This window comes from Coloeus monedula, assembly GCF_965178545.1.
Source record: "Coloeus monedula genome assembly, chromosome: 1".
Taxonomy (NCBI): domain Eukaryota; kingdom Metazoa; phylum Chordata; class Aves; order Passeriformes; family Corvidae; genus Coloeus; species Coloeus monedula.
Genome location: NC_138781.1, coordinates 107356386 through 107372515, shown reverse-complemented (window position 1 = coordinate 107372515; position 16130 = coordinate 107356386). Strand labels below are relative to the sequence as shown.

The window sequence follows — 16130 nt, the reverse complement described above, 5'->3', positions numbered from 1 at the left end:
ACTGATTCTGTGTTGTCACTGGTCTTTTTTGCCTCTCCTTCAATGAGGGAAAAATTAAAGAACTCACATACTATATTAGTTCTCTAAAAGCGGAGGATAAAGAAGTAAAAGCAACAGGGGAGAGGGAAAAAAAAAAAAGACTACCTTGAGAAGATTTTAAAATAGGTAGTCTTGAGAAAGGAAATGTGACTGAGGACACAGAAGCAGAAGAAATCCGAAGAATCCACTGGACTGCGAGAGTGGGAGGAGATGGTTCTTTCCTTTGGTGAAGACAGAAGGAAGTGTGGAGTAATAGGAAATTCTAGATACCCAATGATGTGTTTGATGTTGGATAACAGAAAGGATTTCCATGACCACCACTGCTAGAAAAATGTTATCTGGAACAGTGTTCTGTCATTAAATTGGAAGAAGCAGTGAAATCCCATTCCACCTGTGCAGGATGTTTGCTGGCCCCATGGGCTGACGTGCCAGTTACCTCCTAGTGGCTGGTGCACATGCTTTCACCTGCGTGGTACCCTGCAAGTTCTTATGTCAGATTCTTGTACTGCAGTCGGAAATTTTCAATCCTTCAGTTACTAGACTGAATTCAGCAATGACACAGTTCAACCAGATGCTGGACCTGTTTGTCTTAAGACCAGTAGTTCACAGGGCTCCTACCACAGGATGTTCCCCTGGGGAGGGCAGATCAAGTACTATGCACACCAAGAGCGTGCAGCTACAAAAGCATCTTGCAGCTGTGCTAGATGTAAAAGGGAGGGGCTGCTGGAACCAAGGGGAAGAAACGAATGAAGGGGTAGCAATTAGCAGTCAACTGACTGATGCTTTTATTAGTCCAAATAGTAGTTCTTATAAGAGGCTTAAGGAGCTGTATTTTTTCCAGTTACTGATAGTTATTATTATCAGATCTTAACAGCTGCTGCTGCAGATATTGCTCATGAGACTCTTTCCCTGTTATCTCAGCTGCTGGTTGTGAACACCTTACACACACCAAACTCCTGGAACTGCACACTACTCATGCACAAGGATCAAAATGCAGTATCACAATGCAGGCCACATCTGTAGCCTGTCATGTTCTACAGTGTGAATCCCTGTATAATACCATGAGAAGAAAAATTATTCTGCCTTTGGAAACTGCTCTTACTCCACTTATGCTGACATTCCATAGGCTGTCTACTCTTCAAGGAGCTTGCCACTTCTAGTGATAGCCTCTGCCATCAACCTAACACAAAAGAACATGAAGGCAACTCCCTTTGTTACATGGTCACTGATGCTGGCAGAGCTGTTCCTGACCACCAGACAGTACTCACTGTACACTAACAGAATCAAATGAAAGTGAAGGCAGTTGCTTTTCAACACAAATGATCTTTACCAGCATTTGTACAGGAAGATTGTGAAAGCAAATCAGAGAAGTTTGTCTGAACAGTAAGGCGTGCAGCATAGGAGTAATGAGAGATTTGTGATGCCATCCTCTACCCATGCTGGTATATCATGGGTGGGGATCAGAATATACGGCAAGTCCACACAATAGGTGGCCTCAGTCAAAGCAATCTTTTGGTTCTGGGAAAGAAAAAATCACTTTTCTGATGAACAGGAAATATTAAGGAATTTCTACACAGTAACACATGAAAGTAATCCAATAGCAGAGTAACCACGGCAATTAAGACTACGCTAAAGGGCTTTGTTTAGCTGCTTTGTCTAGCTGCTTTGTCAAAATACTACACACCTGGCAGCCCTTCAGCACCTCGCAGAAGCGATCTGGAGAGCATTAATCAAGAACCCACGAGTACAGCACCAGACAGGTTAAGTTCTGCCACGTACTATTATTGTTACAAGCAGATGCAAAACCTTTCACGAGTGCAGCGGAATGACCCGTTTCCAAGGCTGTAACTTGGGCTACATCGCCAGTCATCTCCGTAACACCTTGGATCTCTTTATATGACGTCTGGTTTATTTGTGCAAGCAGGGTACCCCCAAAAAACTAGTTTGGAAACCTAGAAGCTGTCTTGTCCTACAGCTCCTTGCCTGTCTCCGCCGGGAAAGAGCGGCGGGCGGATGAGGATTGTGCCCGAGTGGCGGACGGGGGGGGGATACAGCACTGACCAGACCCCCGGGGCGGCAGCATCGGCATCCCACAGCCTTTCCCGAAGGCGAACAGCCACCCCGGGCTTTCGGCACCGCGCCACACGCACCTGCGTCCGGGGGCTTCTCCCAAACACTGCAGGGCCTTTAGCCGCAGCCCCTCGGTTCCCGCTAGTGCCCGGTGAGGGATGGAATGGGATGGGCTACGCCCGCCGCGCACGCGCACTGCGCCAGATAGTTAAAACTCACTGCGCCATCACCGCCGGAAAAAGCCCTCCCCGGGGAGGGGGCGGCAGCGGCAGGACGGGGCGAGGCGGGGCGCGCTGGTGGCTCTAGATCGGCTCCCGTCCCGCGGCGGGGACCGGAAAAGCTCTCGTCCGCCACCTCGCCCCGTGACCCCCCAGGGCCTCCACCGCCATTTCCAGAAGGTTCCAGCGGCCGCAGCCCAAGAGGATGCGCGGCTGCCCCCAGCACCTCCCCCCCACACCCGCGCGCATGCGCAATGCTCGCGCCCTATTCCCCGTCCCAGCCCCGTCCGTCTGTGGGGCACCCCGTGAGCCCGTTATTTCCCGGCGCCCTGCGTGCCCGTGTCCTTCGGGATGGGGACGGCACTGAGAACGGAGAGCAGAGGCGCGGTGTCCCCTCCCGCCCCGAGCGCTGTGTCGTTGGCAGCGGCACCGCTCGCCCGCGTCCCGTGCCCTGCGCGAGGCCCACGTGGGCGGCGCGCGGCCAATGGGAGCGCCTCTGGGAGGGGGGCGGGGGGAGCCGAGCGGCGGCGCGGGGTGTGAGGAAAGGAGGGAGGGAGGGAGAGAGAGGGAGAGGGAGAAAAGCAAGCAAGCAAGCGAGCGAGCGAGCGAGCGAGCAGGGAGGGAGAGAAGGAAGGAAGAAGGGCGGGCGGGGTGTTTGCAATCCCCGGCAGCCCCAGCGCCCGGAGCTGCGGCTGAGCCCCAGCCTGTGGGCAGTGCGGGCGGCAGCCGCTGCCCTGCCCGATTCCCCGCGGCCGCGCCGTCCACAGAGACAGGAGGAGGAGGACGTGTCCCGCTGCCGCGCTCCCGGGAGAAGGTAAGGACTGGAGCGCACCTTCCCGGCGCGCGGCGGGGACCCCCCCGGCCCCACCCGGTGCCCGCGGGGTGCCGCCCCCTTGTCCCTGAGCCCGGGGAGCGCCCACCCGGTGCCCGCCTCGGCGGTGTCACCGCTGCCGCCGTGTTCCCCCGAGCAGCGGGCACCGCGCCTCCCGCCCGGCTTCGTCCGGCCGCCGCTGTCAGCCCGTCAGCGCCGCGGCGGGAGCCATGGCCGCCGCTGTCACCGCCTGGCCCGCCGAGCCTGGCCCCTGCCCCGCCGCCCGGGAGGGTGTGGGGGGCCCGCCGCCTACGGGAGGTTCCCGCGGGAGGCAGGGCTGGGAATGTGCGGAGAAGGTAGGGAGGCAGCACGGGCGAGCGGGGCGCGGGTGCCGAGCGCGGCATGGCAGTGTACACACACATAAGCATACAGCACACATAACGCACAGACACACACACACGCACATAACACACACGCCCCGCCTCAGTGTCGGGAATTTCGGCTGCTCCCTGCAGCCTCGGGAGTTGCTCCGCCGGTGCCGGCCCCGCCGAGGCTGCCTGGCTGCTCGTCAGGATAACGCGTTCCCTGCCTTCCCTGCCAGCGCCAGGCAGCCACCGATGGGGATGGAGCGCGGCAACTCGCGCTGCACAGGTGACAGCAGGCAACAAAGGAAGGGCAAGGAATGAGAGAATGCCAGGCTCAGTTGCTCAGTTCTTCATTCTAGTTCCTGTCAGGCTCTCGAGGTACCATTGATAATATTCAGTCTTGTTTGGTTGGGTTTTTTGTTTTGGTGGGGTTTTTTTTGTTTGGTTTTTTTTGGTCTTTTTTTTTGCCTAAAGACTGTGTATCAGATAAGAAATGGAAGGTTTTGGGGTTTTTTTTACTTTAAACTCGCAAATAAAATCAATATTTTGCAGAATCACAGAATCAATGGGGTTGTAAAAGACCTCTGAGGTCGTTGAGTCCAACCTGTGACCAAACACTATCATGTCAAGTAGAACGTGGCACTAAGTGCCGTGTCCTGTGTTTCCTTACACATCTCCAGGGACGTTAATCCCACCACCTTCCTGGGCAGCACATTCCAATATCAGTATTATTATTTACCAATACCAATATTATTAGCTAGAGCTTCTGTGGAAATTGCCTGAACACTGTTACTGTGTTCCATGCCTTTCTTCTGTGGGCCATGTGATACGGAAGAAAGGGAATCTTATGCCGCTGAATTACAAGGTAACTCACAGGATAAAACAAACCTTTAATGGAGAAAAGTGAGTGGTGATGCTTATAGGAACAAAAAGCTATTGGACAGATGTGGAGCAATCCAAATGGACTTATGTTCCAGGAAAAAATTGTCTAATATTGGAATGCTAGGAAAGGGTGAGATCATCATGTCTATAAGAAATCATTAACTATTATTAAAATAATTTATGTTTATTGACAAGCCATGATTTGGAGGTTGGGGGCACTTCTTTTTCTCTGATTTTAAAACAGCAAGGGTTTGGGTGTTTTTCAGTATACAGGCTGATGGTAGCTTGGTTGTCCTCAAGTCTTGATTGCTGTAGGTAGGGACATGGTGAGCTACTCACAGGTGCTGTGCAGCTGCAAGGAACCAAGCATCCTGTGCTTTCTTTCCTTCTTCTGCTGTAATCCTTTGCTATAGTTCAGTGGGTAAAAGTCCCCAGAGCAACAGATCTCCAGCATTATCTGAGACGTCAAGATATTTCAATTGTTCTTATTATTTGAGGTTTGTGCAGGTGTTGGGTGTCTCTCACTTTTCTTCATTCTGTAAGATGGAAATTCAGACTCCCTGCTCACCTTGTGACTTGATCAGCTGGGGGCCTTAATCTCACCCTCTGTGAGTTTAGTGGGTTTCTGTGCAAGCTTGAGAAACTGTCTGTTCAAACAAAATTGCAGGGTTTGAGGTACAGCAGAATATTTCTTTGGGAAGGTAATGGTGAACCCGTTGACTGTCTCTGTCTTTTTACACCCTACCTCCCCCTTAATAGTTCTACCTTCCTGTATGTGTCATGCAAGCTAAAATGTCAAGGAGTACCAGGGTTTTTCTTGGCACCCAGAGGACCATGGTGGCTTTTTTGTGGCATTGTCAGTTTTTCAGTGTCTGGTGTGTGAGTCCCTTTTCCTATTTCCTGGCTTTTCTGTAGCAATCACTGAGTGTGGGCAGTTGATCAGAGAGCCTTTGGTTCTTTCACAAAGATGACGGCTCAGTCTTTCAAATATAAGTATTTCTGCCTTTCTCTTGCCATCTCTTTGTGTGTTCTTCTCCCACCCAGACGATTATTCACAATCATTTGCGAACTCAGAATACTACAGACATTAAAGCTTAGGACAGATGTTGTGTAAGAAAGCAAGCCCCATGCCACAAACCGAAGTCTGTGCATGGTTTCTTCCAACAGGCTTGCACAATAGGTGACTTCCTAGAGGAAAGAGCCTTTTAATAAGCAGGCTAAATGAGTGTGTGTATGAAGCTTCTGTCTTTGCTTGGTATTGCAGGAGGTACTGCTATGTTACCACTTAACCATAGGATTAAAAGCATACGCTGAAAGTTGAATATCTATGTTTATAAATTAGTGATTACCAATCATTCTCAAAGAAGTTTCTTTGCTTGCTTAGTTGTCTGTTTAAATTCCTACAAACTCCATGAGTTGTTGCAGCTTTAACTTAACTAGATGGAAGGTCCTGGATATCGTTTTTAGTGGAAATATGGGCAGCTAGAAATGACTGAGCTAGAACTTCTTCGTCAGTATTCAGAACCTCTTTCTCAGTATTGGGCTTACAGACAGGAAAACAAATTCTATTTATTGAACTGATTTACCACATTTAGGCAATCTTAGGCCAATGAAATTGCCTGGGAGACTAGTGCAGTTGGTCCTCTTTAAAATTGGAAAGAACTATTGATCACAAAATACAAAATGATTAACCTGCTACCACACTGTTAATACACACACTCAGAACAACCTACTTCTGACATTTTTTGGATCTTATCTTATGAAGTGATGGGCTGGGCACGAATGTTTGGTGTTTCTTCTTTTCCGTGTTCTATTGCAGATGGAGTATTATAAATGTTGGTTGGTCATTTAGTCTCCAAATCAAACTGTTTTTTTAACTACATCATTAGACTCTACTTAGACTCTAGTGACAGATGGTATGAAATAAATATTAGCACAAATTCAGTCTTGCATTTTGTGTTATTACACTGAATGATTTTATTAACAGAATAACAGAAGTCAGAGCTCTGCTAACATCTTTAGTTTTTTTATTGTCAGTTCATTGTTATTCCAGAACCTAGAAGAGTCTTAAAAGTTCTTCTGTAAGTTTATGGAGGCAGTTGAGGACCTTTACTGACACCTTGCTTAAAGACTAAATATTAATGTAGAGACATGAAGCTCTTCAGAGTATGACTTTGCCTTGGTTTATTTTAGATTATTTCTCTGGATCTGATGAAGCATCCTTATGTGTGCTGCAACTGCTTTAGCGAACAACAAATGAATATATGCTCCTCAGTTTCCTGGTTTCTTCTCAGAGTGCTCTAGGTAGTGATAATGTCACAAGTGGATTGATTTCACGCTGGTTTATGTTAAGAAAAGCCATTAGCAACGTTAGAGACAGAATTACGGGCTATATTAGAGGCAAAATCTAAAAATGCACTCTGAGGAGGGAAACTTTATGTATTTTCTTCTCTGGTCCTGTCATCTGCTTTCTACCCATGAGTAGCTTGCTGGAGATAGAAAGTATTGGAACAACTCTTTTCTTGCCTTACGTCTTGCATTCATGAGGCTGGAAAGCATCAGAGGTAGGAAGCACTCCCTCCCCGCACCGGGCTCCAGAATGTATTCAGTGCAACAAACCTCAAGTAACTCTTACACACTTCCAAGCATGTTGTGGTAGGTCTTAAAAAGTTCCACTGTTTGATGACAGTAGAAATGAGCTCATGTGTGAAGACATTTCCTATGATTTCCCTTCTATTTCCAAGCCTTTTGTATTAGTCCTACTTAAGAGGTGTCTGGCTATCAAATCTTTCAAGCTCAGTTGGCTAGATAGCCTTTAGCTGGTTTGTGGAAATGTCTTCCTCTTGTTTGTTTCCTTCAAGATTGTGTGCAACGAACAGCTAACAGAGAAACCAACTTTCTGTGGTGCTCTGCACTCTTCAGCAGCCTGCTAATCTGGGTTCTTCCTACTAGTTTAATGATAAAGGGAAAATGGGCCTTTCATTTAGTGTTATTCTCTTTCATGTGTGGGTAAAGCTAATCTATTCATCTTTTGACTTCAAGAAGAAACAGGTGTCTTGACACCTGTTTTACCTTTTTTTAAGCAAATAAATCCTGTCTTTAGTCTTGAAAATAAGTGGTTCTTTGTTTTCCAGTCCCTTCGATTCTCCAGATGACACAGTAAAACTTTTAATGAAAGTTAATTGCAGTACTCACTGTAGTTTTACAGCCCTAAATAGTTACACTTGTCTGCAAACAGTATTCTGCTTGTTCTCTCTTTCCACTCCATCTGTTCCCTTGCTATCTCTTTTCCCCAGAAGAAAGATTATTTCCGTAAAGGAGCTGACAGATGATTTTGTTGTTATTTTTGTGAGATTTGGCAATGGCCAAGAGGTGGCAATAAAGACTGTTAAATATTTTGCATGTCTTCACAATTTTGCCAGGACAAAAACCTCTGTTATCCAGTTAGGAACCTGTGAGTAAGCCAAGACTGCTTTCTGTTCTTCCATCTACTGCTTTAGATTCTTCTTATGAATGGTAGCACTTCAGCTACCTGCTATACCTGTCCTGAATCCTGCTAACGTTAAAGGACTGTAAGTAGATGTTGGCAGTTCATCTGTTTTTAGCCTGTGACGGGCCTTCGTGTGTATTTTAAGTAATGTTCTTTCTGGCAGTGCTGCAGATAAGTTGTGCATTTTCTTGGTTTTAGATTGATAAATTATCATTAGTTTATGAAGATTTGAATAGAAATTACTGAGGTTCTAGCAATAATGTATGGGTGTATGAAATCTTTTGTCTTGGAGGTCTGTAGGTTTCCGGAGGGAAAGTAGATTCCTGTGGAAGGAGTTGAAAATTGTTTGGCAGTAGGTTTTCTTATCTTGTGTTTGTCAAAGTACTGATAGAAAGGCTTTTAAGTGTTATTTTGATAGGTTCTGCATATGCAATTGTCTTTCTTAATTGAACAATATTTACTTTGTTACATCTTTAGGGAATAACCAGTAGATCAAACCTGACGTTTACAACTCCACTTCTCCATGTAGTTTAAAGAGTGTATCATATTAAGCTAAACTGTGCAGGTGTTTCCTTTGAACTCATAGCTCATCCTAAAAAAGACTCAAGAGGAAGCACCTGTGAACACACAAGTTTTTAGATATGTAGATTAAAAAGGAGGACTAATGGATTTTTCAGTAAGTCTCTTAGGCTCCCGAGAGCCAGTTCTTGGGCTAGCATATTCTTTTATTTCCCTGCAAGAGAATTCCTCTTTGTAGAATCAAGGATCTCCTTTACTTTGAGAGACTGTTGAGAGTAAAGGGCGATCCCTTCAGGCACTCCGGAAGCTTATCTGTGTCTGATTCTAAGATGTGAGGTTGTTTCTCCATGTAAGTGTTTATTTTGACACCTAGGTATTTCCCACAGTAGGAATATGATGTTTGCATTCTACACAATTGTCCTGATATGATTTGACACCCATACTCACTAGCTACACAGGTTCTCTTGGCCACCTGTGTGATAATTTGTTAAAATAAATGCTGCCCTGACTATGTAGCATAAGTTTCCGGAGAGTGTAGAAGACACAAACCTTGTCCTATGCTGCATGTATCAGCAGGAGGAGAGAACTGCCTATAGACATCCTGCTGCTAAGGTAGAGAACATCTGCATTTCTGATTCATGGGACAGAATCACAGACTAGCTGAGGTCAGAAGGCCCCTCTGGAGGTCGTCTGGTCCACCCCAGGCCCCCTGCAGGCTCAGCTAGAGCAGTGTGCTTACGGTCATGACCAGTTGAACCTGAAATTTGGCCCAATAGTGCAAGTAAAATACTCTGTTCTGATTTTAGTTAGTCTGTTGGGATACCTTGCTGAACTTACTGTTGAAGGCTTGATAAATTATAAAACTGTCAAAATTTTTTCTGGTTCAAATATGTAATAGAACTTTTTTTTCAGCTGTTGTAGTTAATGTGTTTTTCTTGATTAATTTAAATTTTAATAGTCAAAGGATGCATTCTTCTTGTACTGCCTGTGTGTGGTAGTCTTGTAAAGCTGTGGTACATTCTACCAAGTTCTGCTATACAGATTCTTAATTAAGTTATTTTAAAAAATTATTTAAATTACTAATTAGCTGATTGCATAAGTAAGACTTCTTTACATTTCATTTTGCCTGTTAAAAATGCAGATTCTGATATTTCTTTTTAAAGAAAGACAAATCCCTGTATGTCTTCTGTACATTATTTGTGCTATAACTTGCTGGAAAAAAAAGTCTCTTCCGGTGCTTGACTCTGAGTAAGCTTGTGAGTGAGAAACTGAAAGTGAAACAATCTTATTTGCTGTTGACAAAGGAGAAATACGAAAAGTAGCTGAAGTATAATTAGCAATAAGAGAATTTATTCAGAAATTATTATTTGAATATTGAGAACATCTGCAAAGGAACTTAGTCCTTTTTTTGATCCTTTGGAATTCTTTAAAGCAGAAAAACAATTACTTATTCAAGCCGTTCTGTTTGTACTGGTTCTTTGTTTGCTTCTTTCCAGTGATTCCTTGCAGAGCAGCCAGCCTGTGTAAGAACAATAATGCTAGTATCCTCCATGAAAAGACAAAGGGTTAATCTGAGAATAGAGAAATGCACTTGAGAATAATACAATACTGACAAGTGTCCTTCAGATTCATCTTGAATTCTGGCACCGCTTCAGTTCCTCACTGGCCTGCATGGAGGAATGCTGTAGAAATAGTATAAGTGGTTCAGAAGGAATGATGCCCCTTGTCACTATGTGGGAGCCACTCCTGCCACACTGAAATGGGGGTTGATGTCTGACTTCTGAAAGGAAGATTCGTCACCGTTCTGGGGAGAGGCAGTGCTTTTTATTGTTTGTTTCTGTTTGTTGATAATGTCAGGAGATAACCAGAGATAACCCTATTCTTAAACATTCATGTCTTACATCTTATCACTCCCGTTTTGTGGTAGGGGATATGTGTACTTCAATGCATGAAGAGAAGCTTCAACTCAAGTCTCTCCAAATCAAGGAGTTTCTGCTTTTAAATAATTCCTAACCATTCTTTAAAGAAAATCTTATCTGGTTTGTTATGCAAGTTCCACAAACTTTCAGCTTTTGTAATTTAATTTGTTCAATTTAAAATCAGTTTTTTCATAAAATGTAAATGCTTTCAATGCAGCACTTTTCTTGGTTATTGAGAGGAAATTGTGATTAAATATAGTGGTATAGTGATAGTGGTAATAGAATGATCTGCGCTTTTTTGCAAGATAATATGAGCTCATTGATAAAGATTCTGCCATTCCTATGCAATCTGGGACGCCATTGTGATATCAAATGCCCTACTGTTTTATACTTTTTTGGAAAAAGTAACCTTTTTCCAAGCCTGTTGTGAAAGTTGTTAATTACTTAAGACTATGGTTTTGCAAGTTCATTTCTAGTATATGTATCCAGCCTGCATGCTTCATTATTAAGCAAGCCCACAGCCTTTCAAGAACTTCTCTGAAATAATGGAGAATTCCATAGTCTTAAACTGGTAGGATTTCTGTTCTGAAAGTTTGTCCTGAATACAGACATCTATACTATTTCTGTATAAATCAGAGAGTACTTATTGTAAAGAGAGTTCCTTTGCCCTGGGTGTTCCTTTTACTAAATAACTAATATTTAGGATTTCAGACTTGTGAAACTATTTCTGTTCAAAAATTTAAAAAACAAATCACAGTATTTGGTCTTACTTTTTTGTTCCTTCTTATTCAGTGCTTTCCTATTTCAACTATCTGTTTATATCAAATCTTCTTTAGGGATCCCTGTTGCAAAGCACCATCTTCCCCACTCACCTCTTTTCAGGGTAGTGCCATCCTGTCTGTTTAGGCCGTGTTTGTCAACATTGTTTTTTCACCCTAAATGACATTATGTAAACAGATTAATTCCTAAGGCTTCTTTTTTTTAAGTCAGGAAGGAGTTCAGCATCCTAGAAGGGAGTTGTATGAGAGTCAGCTGGGAAAATAATTCATCTCCTATCTCTTTCTTTTGCTTTCTACCTTTCCTCAGCACCTTACAGGGCTTTGGTGGCACTCTTGGTGTCTGCTTTTGGATGGGTCTTGATGCAGATGGGTTTACCCAGGTTTAGGGTCCATGAATCTAAATAATTACTTGAGAGTGTCCCATCCTTTGAAAATTACCCTTTTGGATACTTGGTCTTCAGTACTCAGTATACTGCTGTGAGATGTTAAAGTAGAGCCTACCACACTCGTTTTCTTTAGTTCTCCTCTGCTAAGTTATCCGTGTGGAAGAACTTTAAAGGTCGTTAGGTAGGTATCCCATAGATACCTGGGATCCTTCTTCTTTTCCTCTGTCATGCTCTGCTAGTAATTTTTAGGTCTTACATGCCAAGCAATATTTGATTGGTTGATATAGCACCTGCAAGGATATTTTGACAAAATGTTAGTTTTCATGCGTTTTTTGCAGTGCCTTGGAAAGACATAAACAGTAATTAATTCCATATGAGTTTAGAAGTGTGATACCAACAAACTGCTTTGATTTTTGTTTTTTCATAATCTTGATGTGTGGAGTGACATTTGCAGTGGGAGGATCTCATAATCTGTTTGAGACTGGAACTTCAGAGAAAGTAAAAGAAGGAAATGGGAGGAGTGCGTTGCAAAAGAAGTGAAACGAGTGCTTCTTGTCTGTATTTGCATGATTTCTTGCTGTGTGCTACAGTGTGGCTAACCATTACCTCCTGCTGTGCCAGAAATGCTGTCTGCCCTGTATTAGAGCAGCGCTGCTCATTTGCCCTGCTGCACACAGCAGAATTGCATCATGAGTTGATGGAGTTTTGGTTGATATTCCACTTTAAATGATTAATTGTATGCATCTCTGGGGTTAATGCATTTGTACAGTCTAGGTTACTGCTCCAAGAAGAGTCCTGTGGCAGAAGCTGGAATAAGTTCTCTAACTTAGGAGAAGGTTACAGGAAAAGAGGGTCCCATGTTGAAGGAAGTTGAACACTCACCCTGAAAGTTACCTTTTCTCAGTCTGGTTTGGAATTTGTGTGAGATACAGGCTTTTTATGAGCACATGCTAAATGTTTTCCGCGCATGGGGATAGCTGCTTTGAGACTTTTACCTTTTTCTTTTAGCAGTGGTAGGAAAGAGTGGTTGCTTGCAGAGGTTGAAAATGAAGTCAATAGTAGCTATGGTCTAACCAAGTATAAACTACTATCTAATGCAAAATAATCTGAAAAATAAATTCTTTGGTGTTACAGGTGTGGCAAATTGGTCAAACTCCTCACTTCATTATTTCTGTCAACTTAAGTTACCATCTGTAAAATGAAGGAAATAAGGCATTTTCATCTTCCAGCAATATTGTGAAAATAAATTAATATTTTTGAAGGGAGTGGGAGCATTCCCAGTTTTGATTTATGAATAGTTATTTCTCTGGAGTTGTCCAGGATAGGTGCTGCTTTCTATTTAGGATGTTGTTGGGTTTTTTTTAAAAAAAAGGTGGTGTAGACATTTTCTTCCCTTTAAGAAGGTAGAAATCAAGACAAGCTAAAATAGCAGGAATCATGTTAAGAATGAGAAGTAGATTATTTTTCTCTAGAAGCAGGTGAAGCCACTTGCTGCAGCTGTTTGTGGTCATTGGTTCCTCAGAACTTCACGGGGTTGCCAGCATGTTGGTGTCATTCTGACAGGTAGATTTTGGAATTTTATTAAAGAATTTATGAGGCAGGAAATGTACAACTTGCTCCAGTAAGAGGTTCAGTCCTTAGCTTGTTGACACTTAATATAATGTAGTTGCTAGAAAACCTTTGGGAAGATGCACAGGTGTATTTCTAATGACAAGCTGTGGCATGAAAGAGGAGTCTCTTGCTCAGATAGTGCTGTTACTGAAGCATGACCTCTATGATGAACCATATGTATGAACCCATAGTACCTTTAAATTTCATGTCAGTCCATGTAACACCTCTCATTGTACTTTCCATTATTTCTTTTTACTGTGTTTTCCTGCTCAAGTAACAAACTCAACCTGGTCTATGTAAAGTATGACTAAAGCTGAAAATGTCTGAGTAGATAACTGAGAGACTTAAATGGACCTCTAAATGTCTCTTCACCTCAACTATTATTTAATTCTATGTATAATGAAGTTCTTGTAATCTCTGATAAGCATGTGTTTAGTTAAAAAAAAAGAGGAGAAAAACCTTACTAAAGGTTAATTAGAAAACTATAGATTCAGTCACGCTCTTTAGTAGAGGATATTTGTTATAAGGAAGTTGACAAGTCTAGGTGGTACTGCTACCACAGAAATCAATTGAAGAGTGTTGTGAAATCTCTGGAACTTGACACTTGAAACCAAGCACAGGTAAACACAGGCTCTTAAAAGAGGGCTTATGGGAAGGAGCCCAAGGTCCTATATAGGCAAGTGCAACAAAACCCCTGCAAAGGTTTTGTTTGTTTTCTGCATAGGAAAGAGTTGTATGTTCTTTCAATTTTTTTCTCTTCCTAGTAGAAATTCCTAGACTATGAGATACATTCCTTATTTTGGTAGGAAGTAGTGGTGAGTTCCAGCTGAAGTATTGGAAAATCTTTCTTGCTGCCTGAGTGTTGGCTGTTTTTTTAGGGACTTCATCCTATCCCTGTGTAGTGTAGTCTGGAATGCAATGAGTAGGTACTTCAGAGTATATTTAAAAACTGTTCTGGAGATTGTGAGTAGTCACCGCCCATGCCTGTTTTACTGTTACACCATTTTATAAAGGACACCTTTATAAAATGGAGTTCAAATAAATAGTTTATTTTGCTTATTGCAGAAAGATTTGTACAATTCTTATGTGTTTGGATGTTAGGTATCTGAACATTTCAAATTAAAATGTAGGAATGCTCTCTGATAGGACAATGAATCTGTTTCATCTATTAGCTAGTATCTGAGGAGTGTCCAAAATATATATATCCAATTTATATCATGACGCCTATTTCTGAAATGTGTGTTTATGTTTTGTTTTCTTTGATTTTTTGATATATCCTCTAAAATCTGGTAGGAATAACTGCTGCAGGGGAGAGGTTTCTGAGATTGCACAATAGGTACAGCAAAGGAGTAGAACTAATCCCAGCATTGCATGTTCTAGCCACAAAGTTGTCTCGAGTATTGTGCAAATCTTAAAGAAAAACTGTAATAAAAAAGAATTTCTCACTTCTGAACCAAGAATGTTTTGTCATATTTTTATTGTCAAATGCTGTAAAATCTGCCAAATTTGTGACTCATGTCCGTGCTGGGTACTGCATTTGCACTTAATACAGCAACAGACTGTTGCCTTGGGCACATTAGTTTGAGACTGTGTTGGAGCTTAGTTCTTTCATCATAACCCTGACACTGGAATGTGCATGCACTGAACCGTCACAATTGTGTGAAAAGACCTTGTGAATATTTTCCAAATAAAAATGTTCTTGTCACCTTTCATCTGCAAAAGCCACTGCATGTATCATTCAGTCAGTACTCTCTCTAACATACTAAATTGCTCTGCTACCTAGAGCCAGTAGTGGTTAGTAATTTATTTGCTGGTTTATTTGTCTGCCAGAGAACTGAATTGTGAGTGCAATGAGACACCATGGAGTGCAGGGCAAAAAGGGCTTGGTAAATTGTTCTCTTCGTTGTATTTGAAGGTATTATAATGTATACCACACACAGGAAGTGGTGGTGGTAAAAATATGGTCTCAAATAGTACAGTGTACACAAATAGCCTTTTATTTCATCTTTTCTTAAGCGGAATGGGTTCTCTTTTGAACTTGTAAAGGATGATTTGGTTTTAACCTGCAGCAGGAGGCAGGCTTGCCAGTAGGGTTGTACTGCAGTGTATATTTAGTCCGTTATAGCTACATATGTCTAATGCGTTATAAGCTTTTTGGAAAAAATGTTTTACTCTCTAAGTCTCGTACCTATTCAACTTTGACTTTAGCGCCCAGGGAGTTAAAATGTTCCATAATCCTACTTTGCAGTAACATTGGTGCTGAACTACAGCAGCACCCTCAGTGGCTAAATGATTGAGAGGAAGTCTCTTTTGGGGGGATTCATGTACCACTCCTTTCGTAGGACTTACACAAGAAACCTAAAACTATTTTTGCTCAAATAAAGCCTTCAATAATCTTTTCAGTATCTTCATTGTAGAGATCAAATAAATTGCTCTAATGATAGTAGAATAGCTGTGTTGATACAGTTCTCTGCAATGAAGACCTTGGTACAAATATTTTTGTGGCTGCAGTCACTCTGAAATTTTGACCTTTCAGAACAGTATTTTGTATAATGTCCTGATGAGATTTTAAAGTGCTTGCTCTCGGCAGTGTCCCATCCTTTACCATCATTTTGACATTTTCATGAGACATCAGCAGTGTTTGAGACTTCATTTCTGCAAGTGTGGCTGTCCAAGGAGGTAGTGGAAAACGGACCACAGGGATAAGCTCGTCATTCTCCATTTAAACGAAAAGGGTATGGAATGTTTGTGCTTTTTTACAAGGTCATAGGAATGGCAAGACTAAAGACTTCTGGTTTGTGTTCTGTAACATAGAAAAAAGTATTCTGGGGAAAAATATTTGTGTGTTGATCATGGAGTCCCCTGTGCTTTCCTCCCAGACACAATCCCTTTTTAGCCTTGTCCTCTGAAGTCTCTCTTTCTCGCTGCCTCCTTGTCACAGTCACATTCTGTCATTTGGCTAATCTGAAGCTTTAGACATGTTTCTGTATGGGTAATACCAGGTTAAAATACAGACAGATATTCTTTTTGTAGACGTGGTG

At 42.6% G+C, this 16130-nt stretch overlaps 1 protein-coding gene across 1 annotated transcript in view; it reads left to right on the top strand.

Annotated features, from left to right (window-relative positions):
* Nucleotides 1-2899: 2899 nt before the first annotated feature.
* Nucleotides 2900-16130, top strand: part of ANKRD12 (ankyrin repeat domain 12) — a 59577-nt gene continuing 46346 nt past the window's right edge. The window contains exon 1 of the mRNA XM_082291845.1: nt 2900-3141. The gene's annotated coding sequence lies outside the window, so the exon portion shown is untranslated. The remainder of the gene's footprint in view (nt 3142-16130) is intronic.